This window comes from Arachis ipaensis, chromosome B03, assembly GCF_000816755.2.
Source record: "Arachis ipaensis cultivar K30076 chromosome B03, Araip1.1, whole genome shotgun sequence".
NCBI lineage: Eukaryota > Viridiplantae > Streptophyta > Magnoliopsida > Fabales > Fabaceae > Arachis > Arachis ipaensis.
This window is the reverse complement of record NC_029787.2, coordinates 117,319,206-117,327,237: the sequence shown is the minus strand read 5'-3', so window position 1 is coordinate 117,327,237 and position 8,032 is coordinate 117,319,206. Positions and strand designations below refer to the sequence as shown.

Below are 8,032 nucleotides of genomic sequence, written 5' to 3'. Positions count from 1 at the left end.
CTCCTCTGCTCCTTTTTTCTATTAGGCGTTCCATTCCAACTCTTAAACAAGCCTTTAATGCTTCCTGGGACAGCCCAATCTCTATGAAAACATCTCAACCAGACGCACCACACCTGCCACGTAAACTCACAGAACACAAACAAATGATGAACACATTCACTCTCCTTTTTACACAAGACACAAATACTATCATGCTGGTGAAGTATGCCTAATCTACTCAACCTTTCTTTAGTATTCACTCTACCCACTAAAACAAACCAATCAAACAGCTCAATTCTAGGCAGAACCAACCCTTTCCAGATCACATTTGTGAAGCTATAACTCGTATCTCCTCCGAAAGAGTCTCCAATTACAACACCTGTAAAAAAGAGTTAGTAGAAAAAATACCTTTATTATCAAATTTCCAAACAAGATTATCTTTTCTGTCAGCTGATAATTTTACTGGTTTTAACCTCTCATGAAGTTGGTGAATTAGTTCCAATTCCCATTGAAACAACTCTCTCCTCCAATAGAAATTTCAAATCCACTATAACCCATCCCAGAACCCACAATCCCCTATCACAGATCCTTGTTGATTTGAAACAGAGAAGAGCCTTGGAAAACTCGCTTTCAGAGGACCACTCTGGACCCAGTTATCTTCCCAGAAAAGTGTCCTACGTCCATTTCCAACTTCTATAGCCAGCCCACTAATAATTTTTTCTTTTACCTGCTATGCTTTTATATTCAACTGACAGATGTCTTTCCAGGGGCCACCCTTTACCGGTAGAGTCTGACTAGAAAGCATAATCTGAGGATTCAAATTGTTACACGAACAGACAATCTTCTTCCATAACGAATAATCTTTCTTGAAAAACTGCCACCACCACTTAAACAGTAGTGTTGTGTTCCTGAGCACTGCATCCCCAACCCCAACCCCCCAGTCTTTTTAGGAGCCTGAACCACTTCCCACTTCACTAGAGGTATACCATTGTTACCATCCTCTTACAACACAGGAGTCTCCTCTGTAAGGCAATCAACTTGTTAGCGACTGCCTTTGACATCTTGTACAGGCTAAGGTAGTATACCAGTAGGCTATTCAACACCAATTTAATAAGAACTAACTTGCCTGCTTTGTTTAGAACCTTCGCTTTCCATAAGCTAAGCTTCTCTTCCACCTTATCTATGACCGGTTTCCAAGTCTTCACCAAACACGGGTTCGCTCCTAAAGAAATCCTGAGATACCTCACAGGTAAACTAGCTTGCTTGCACACTGTAGGAGGTCACACATATGCTCCACCAACTCCTGCTCACAATTAACTAAGATCAGATTCGACTTTTCAAAGTTGATGTTCAGACCAGACATCAGCTCAAAACAGCACAACAACCTCTTATAATTCACAATTGTCTCTGTCTTCGGAGGGCAAAACAAGATAGTGTCATCCGCAAATTGAAGATGTGACAGTTCAATATGATCTCTCCCAACCAGTAGCAGAGTAATACGCCCATTCCTTACAGCTTCTTCCAACATCCTATGCAACACATCCACCACAAGAACAAACAGAAGAGGAGACAGTGGATCTCCTTGTCTTAGGCCCCTCTCCATCTTAAACGGCTTGGATAGTGATCCATTCACTAGGACTGACATAGTGGCCGTACTTACACACTAATTCACCCAACTCCTCCATCTTTGCCCGAATCCCATCTTCTGTAACACAATATCCACAAAGCTTCATCTAACTCTATCATATGCTTTCTGAAAATTTAGCTTTATAATTGCCGCCTTCTTTCTATGCGTGTTGAGCCATTACACCGTCTCACAGGCAATAAGGGCGCCATCATGAATCTTTCTACCCTTCACAAAAGTAGTTTGCGTCTCTCCTACCAATTCAGGTATAAATGTTCTCAACCTCCTCACCAAAACCTTAAAAATTATCTTATAAACACACCCCACCATACTAATAGGCTTGAAGTCCTTGATCTCATTACCATACTTTTTTTATTTTACTTATAGTCTTGGTTTTTTCTAACTTATACACAATAAACTAATCTAATACTTATGATTATATTGAGTTTTTATTTAAGAGAAATGTTAGTTTTTCATTTATTTGTCTCGTATTAAATTAACAATAATTGATTTTTTTTAATTAAAAGTATTAATTTTTAAATTTTTTTTAATACATTTCTTTTGAATCTTTTCAATATACCATATTGTTATGGGGATATTAAAGATATTATGCATTTTGTTCATTTATTCATTCGATAAAAATATGTCAATAAACGAAATTCATAAATATCTTTTAAGTGTCTAACTATTTATATATAATCAATCAAATGGATTTTCGAAATTGAAACTTTGAAAGTATGAAACCAATTCCATTATGTTACCAATAGCATTTTTGTCAATTTCTGCTAATTTTTTATAACTATATTTAATAGAAATATTTTTATAGATGTGTCTAATAAAAATATCTTTTTTATGGTTGTGTCTAATAAATTTCTTTTTATAAATATATTTTTTAGATATATTTTTTTATATATGTATTTAAAATATAATAATTAATTATTATTGATAGATAATATGTTGGTACCTATACTTTTCCTTTTAACATTTAGTTTGTTAGAAAGTATAATAATTATTATTGTCTTGTTAGTAATAAATTAATAGATATTATATTGATACCTATACTTTTCTTTTTAAAGAAGACAGTTTACGGTTAGAGGCATAAGATAAGAAGAAAGCAAGACTTTAAAGGAGTTCAGCAGCAGATTTGAGAAGAGCGAGTGCTTTCTTAATTCTGTCAACAGCAGAGTGCAGGATAGGAAGGGATTCAGCGTATGATATGCGGACGCAACTACATCTCCAAATGCACTCCCAGGCACCAATGCCACCTTTACAAACCAAAACAATCAGTTACTTTTTCATCATTTCTATCTCATCAAAAAGAGTTTAATTAATAATTACCAGGGCAACCAGGCCCTTATCCAGCATATATCGACACAGGGACTCCGAATCCTCAATTCTACCAAATCCTTCCGCTTCTTTTCCATAGAAGGAGCTGAAATCAGCGAACAGATAGAATGTTCCCTGCAACATGCATATTTATATATCAAGTAAAACATACAACAGAACATATCACAATAGAATATAATTGAGTTTGCATACCTGTGGTTCTGATATTTTAATACCCTCTATTTCACTGAAGCTTTTGACCAAGAAATCTCGTCGCTCCCTAAAGGCTTTCACCATTTCAGCCACAATTTCCCCACCGGCATGGCCTAGTCCTAAGGCCGCAACTCCAGCTTCCTGAGATATGCTATTGGGTGACGAAGTCAGCTGAATTCAACAACATGCATCAGCAGCCATTTTACACATATACAGATAAATATATAGCATAGTGTAATCCTCCATCTCATTCCAAATGAAGCTAGAAAGTAGAAATTTCTTAAATTTCATTCACCAATGTTGAATCTGGTCAAACCTAAGAATCTATCTATATATACTAATGGATTAGAAAATATGAAATTGTGCACATACAAGGCTTTGGAGCTTTGCACATGCTGCAACAAAATGCTTTGGACCGGCAATATATCCAAGCCGCCAACCAGTCATTGCAAAGGTCTAAGGAGCACAGATTAAAAGCGTGAAAATCCAATCCCCGATCCAGCTTCCACATCACAAGTTGTAACTATACTAGTTTGAGATGTATCAAAAGCATCAAGTTAGAAAGCAACCTTAGAAAATCCATTGACAGTTAATGTTCTATCCCACATTCCTGGTAAGGAGGCAAAGCTTGTATGAGTTGCCGGTTCATAAACGATGTGTTCAAAAATTTCATCGGAGAGAACCTGCACAAAGGAGAGAAGATCAGAATTGAAGAAGCTAGAAGAGTTGTAGTGTGATGCTGGAAGGTGCATAGTAAATTAGTAAGGATTGTACCAAAAGCCTTGAGTGGTTTGCCACAATGTGGGCTATGTCTTGAAGTAATTTCTTGGGGTAGACAGATCCTGTAGGATTAGATGGCGAACAAAGAATGAGAAGTCTGGATCTTTGAGTAAGTTTGGATTGCAGGAGTTTGGGATCCAAAAGGAAATGATTATTTATTGATGTTGGAAGAATGACAGGTATTGCATCTGCCAACTTCGCCATATCTGGGTAACTGGCCCAGTACGGAGCTGGAATAATAACCTGAAGTTGAATAATTTCACGTTTTTAATTAGGGGTAATGTTAGCCAGTCTTATTCTTAACAGATATTTTTAAAATAAATTTAGATATAGTATATATTATTATTTATTAAAACAAAAAATATTTTAAATACTTGATATAATTAAAATAAGACATTAAAAATAATAAAAAAATTTAATTTATATTTTAATATCAATAAAATATCAAAATATCATTATAATTTATCTAAAAAATACTTTATATTTTATATGTATGCGTGTCTCCGTGTCATGTTAAATTTTAAAATTCACGTGTCGGCGCATGTCTTGTATAGTGTCGTGTTCCGTATCAGTGTCCGTACAGTAATAGTACGCCTCATCTCCATTGCTAACAAGAATCTGATCGGGTGTGTAGCAGATTCCGTTCTCATGTGCAAGCTTACGAGAAATGGCTTGGCGTAGTTGTAAGGTGCCGGCATTGAGGGTGTAGGTTGTGTGGCCTTGATGAATAGCGTAAATTCCAGAGAGGGAAATGGGTGTGGGAGTTTGGAAATCACAGGAACGCCAGATTGGAGAAGCGAAGCTGCGTAGTCGCTAATGAGCATTGTCTTTGAAGTGCTCACTCTCTTCACACGTTCACTCAACCACATCATTTTTCCTTTCCGTCATATCCTCCATTCCTCACTGCTCCTGCCTCTCCACTCACGCACCTTACTCCCAAGTCCTAACCACACCTAATCAGAAATTAAAATACGGACTCGCATTACACGAGGATTACCTAGTACTTTTAGGTAGCGTTTGGTGGAGAGACAGAGACGGAAAGACTGAGACTGAGAGACAGAGACTAAGAGACAGGGATTGAAATAAATCTCAGTATTCTGTTTGGTGCAAAATGGGAGACAGGAATTGAAACAAGAATGAAACTCTAATTTAATTTGCACAAAGGGTAAAATTGGAATTAATTAATTGAAATGAAAGTATTTTAGGTATAAAATGTTATTAAAGTTTTCGTCTCCATCTCTAAAAATTTCAGTCCCCTGTGTCCCTACTTTTTGCTAAAGACGTAATACGGTGATATTATGTAAATTTGGTGTAATGCATTGATATAGGATAAAATGGTGTTAGAATAAGTAGTGAGTGATAATTTGAGAAAGTAACCAAAAAAAAAAACCTAAATGATAACCACCAATTTGAGAATTAATTATTTTTTATATGCTAATTACAGTTGTGTAATACATATAAATGAAGTTTTGGGTGTGTAATACCTAACTATGGGACTCATAATTGGTTTTAAAGAAATCGTTAGTGTCGATTTGTTTAAAATCGTTACCAACGATTTGAGTGAAGAAGAACAATAATTAGAAAGCTTTGGATCAACAATCAATGGCTATAATCAACTTAGAAAATGAGAGTAACGATTTAATGGTTGTAGAAATTCTGAAAAAAAAATTGTCTTACTTAAAATCGTTAATCTCATTTTCACAATTTTTTTGTCTCTTTCTAAAATCGTAAGTCACGATTTTTTATGACATTGAAAATCCCATATCAATGCATTACACTAAATTAGTATAATATTAATGTATTACATTCCTTCGATTGTAATATCCAAAAAAATTAGCCCCAATTTGAAGAAAAACAAAATTTTCTCCTCAAAGAAAATAAGAGTCACGATTTTTTTTTTTAAATTTTTTCCTTCAAATTCGTAATACCGATTTCTTGAAAAATTTTCCGCCATCAATCAGCGATCCGACGATTCTTGTTCTCTCTTTTTTTGTTTTGATGACACATGACTCCCTCCATCAAATTGGTAATCCCAAATTTTTAAATAATTTTTCGCTGTGAGCATTAATCCGTCTCACTTTTCTTTTTCATTCTTTTTTCCATGAAATCGTAACTAACAATTTTATTTAAGTTGTATACAATGATTTTTATGTAAACCGTTATTAATTCTATATTTGTACATTATACACTTAAATTCTCATTTCCTAATATTACACATATCTAACCTTCATATTAAAAATATAATGCCCCAGATTATAGAACTATATTTTCTCACAAAAAAATTGGAATGGGAATAAATATTTCTATACTATAAAAATATGAAAATAGATGAAAAATACTCAGGTGAGCAGGGTTCATTTCTTTTTCGTACAACTTTATACATACAGACAGTTAAATTGTACAAACATGACAGACATGCATTTGGCGTGTCTTTTTTATTTTTTATTTTTAAACAAAAAGCACTAAAACAACAAACAAGCCTCTCAATGCAAACTTCTATTTGAATTATCTACTATTAACATTGTCATAACCATCGATTCAAATCTTAGATTTTTTTTGGCGAGCTTTACTTATCAAGTTTCCTCTCCATAGGTGTGGGTCAGAGATATCATCTATACTCTCAGTCTCTAACTAATACTCTGTCAACTAAGGAATTTAATCTAACAAAGAAATTATATTTTTGTAAGACTTAGCCGTTTGTGAGTAGATAAAGATAATGCTAGATATTTTTTCAACTTTGCATTTTATTGATATAAAAAGAGTTTAAATTGCTAATTTTGTTGGATATGACCCTTAGCTGCGTCTAACGCAGCGTTATGGATGTTAGAGATGTTATATACTATTGTGACAGTTGGGATGATTTAATTTTTTTGAGAAGAGAGAGGAATATAAATTGGATCGTTCAATTTGTGTTGAGCAAACAACTTCGACTAGAAAATCAGATCCACCAATTTTATATATGCAGAACGAAATTATTTTTGGCCAAGCAAATCGAACCAACCGATTTTTAGCCTACAAAAAAAATTTTTTGATAAGAAAATCGGACCCACTAATTTTATGCATGTAAATTTTTTTGTGCGACGTAACTCTAATCAGACTGTCCGTAAACCCTACAAAACGTAACCATATATCACATTAAACAAAACAAAGATAACCATATTTAATTAACAAATTAAATTTAACAAAATCAAATATTCATTATCATATAATCAGTAAAACATAATCATACTAACAACTACATTATTAACTACTCAAAATATACTAAATTTATTTTACAAAAAATTTACATTTATATTTATTAAATTTTTATAATTATCAATTAGTATTACTAACATAATTCATTACCTAAATTATACTAATTTTATTTGGTTTTCATTCTTCATGGTACTATAAAAATAATAATAATATACCTTAATTATCACTTCCAACAATTATTATATCTAAACAATTTTAAAATTTTCACTTCCAACATAATAAACAAGCATTTTCAACTAATCATTCTAATCTAATCTAACAACACACAACAATAAGTCATTAATTCTTAATTAATTCACTTTCAACAATTATTATATTTAAACAATTTTAAAGTTTTCACGTCTAACATAATAAACAAACATTCTCAAGTAACTATTTTAATCTAACAACACACAACAAGTCATTAATCCTTAATTAAATATCTAAATAATATATTCATAATAATAATAATTAATTCAATAATTTTTTAAATATATTCTAAATTTATTTTATTTTATTGACTATTTTTAACAATTAATAATCTAAATATTTTATCATACCTATAATCTTAATAATTATTATTACAATATTTCTATTAATTTCTAACACTATCAATATTATTTTTATTAAATAAAAATATTTGATAATAAAAATTTACATCACGCGTGTCCATCACTCTAGCCTAAGCTCATATGTGTCCATCACGCGTGTGAGGATCTCTTTATACCTATTTCGGTCTTGTTTAGCTCCTGAGCCTGTTCATGAAGGCTCCGGGTAAGCTCCTGCACCTGCAGCCTCAAATCAATGCATTTCTCGGGATCGATGGCTCAACTGGTGGCAGAGGCAGATGTGAAGGTGCAGAGGCTGCTGGCGAAA

The 8,032-nt window shown here is 33.1% G+C and overlaps 1 pseudogene; it reads right to left on the bottom strand.

The window, feature by feature from the left end:
* LOC107633673 lies at positions 2,686-4,147 on the bottom strand (annotated as a pseudogene).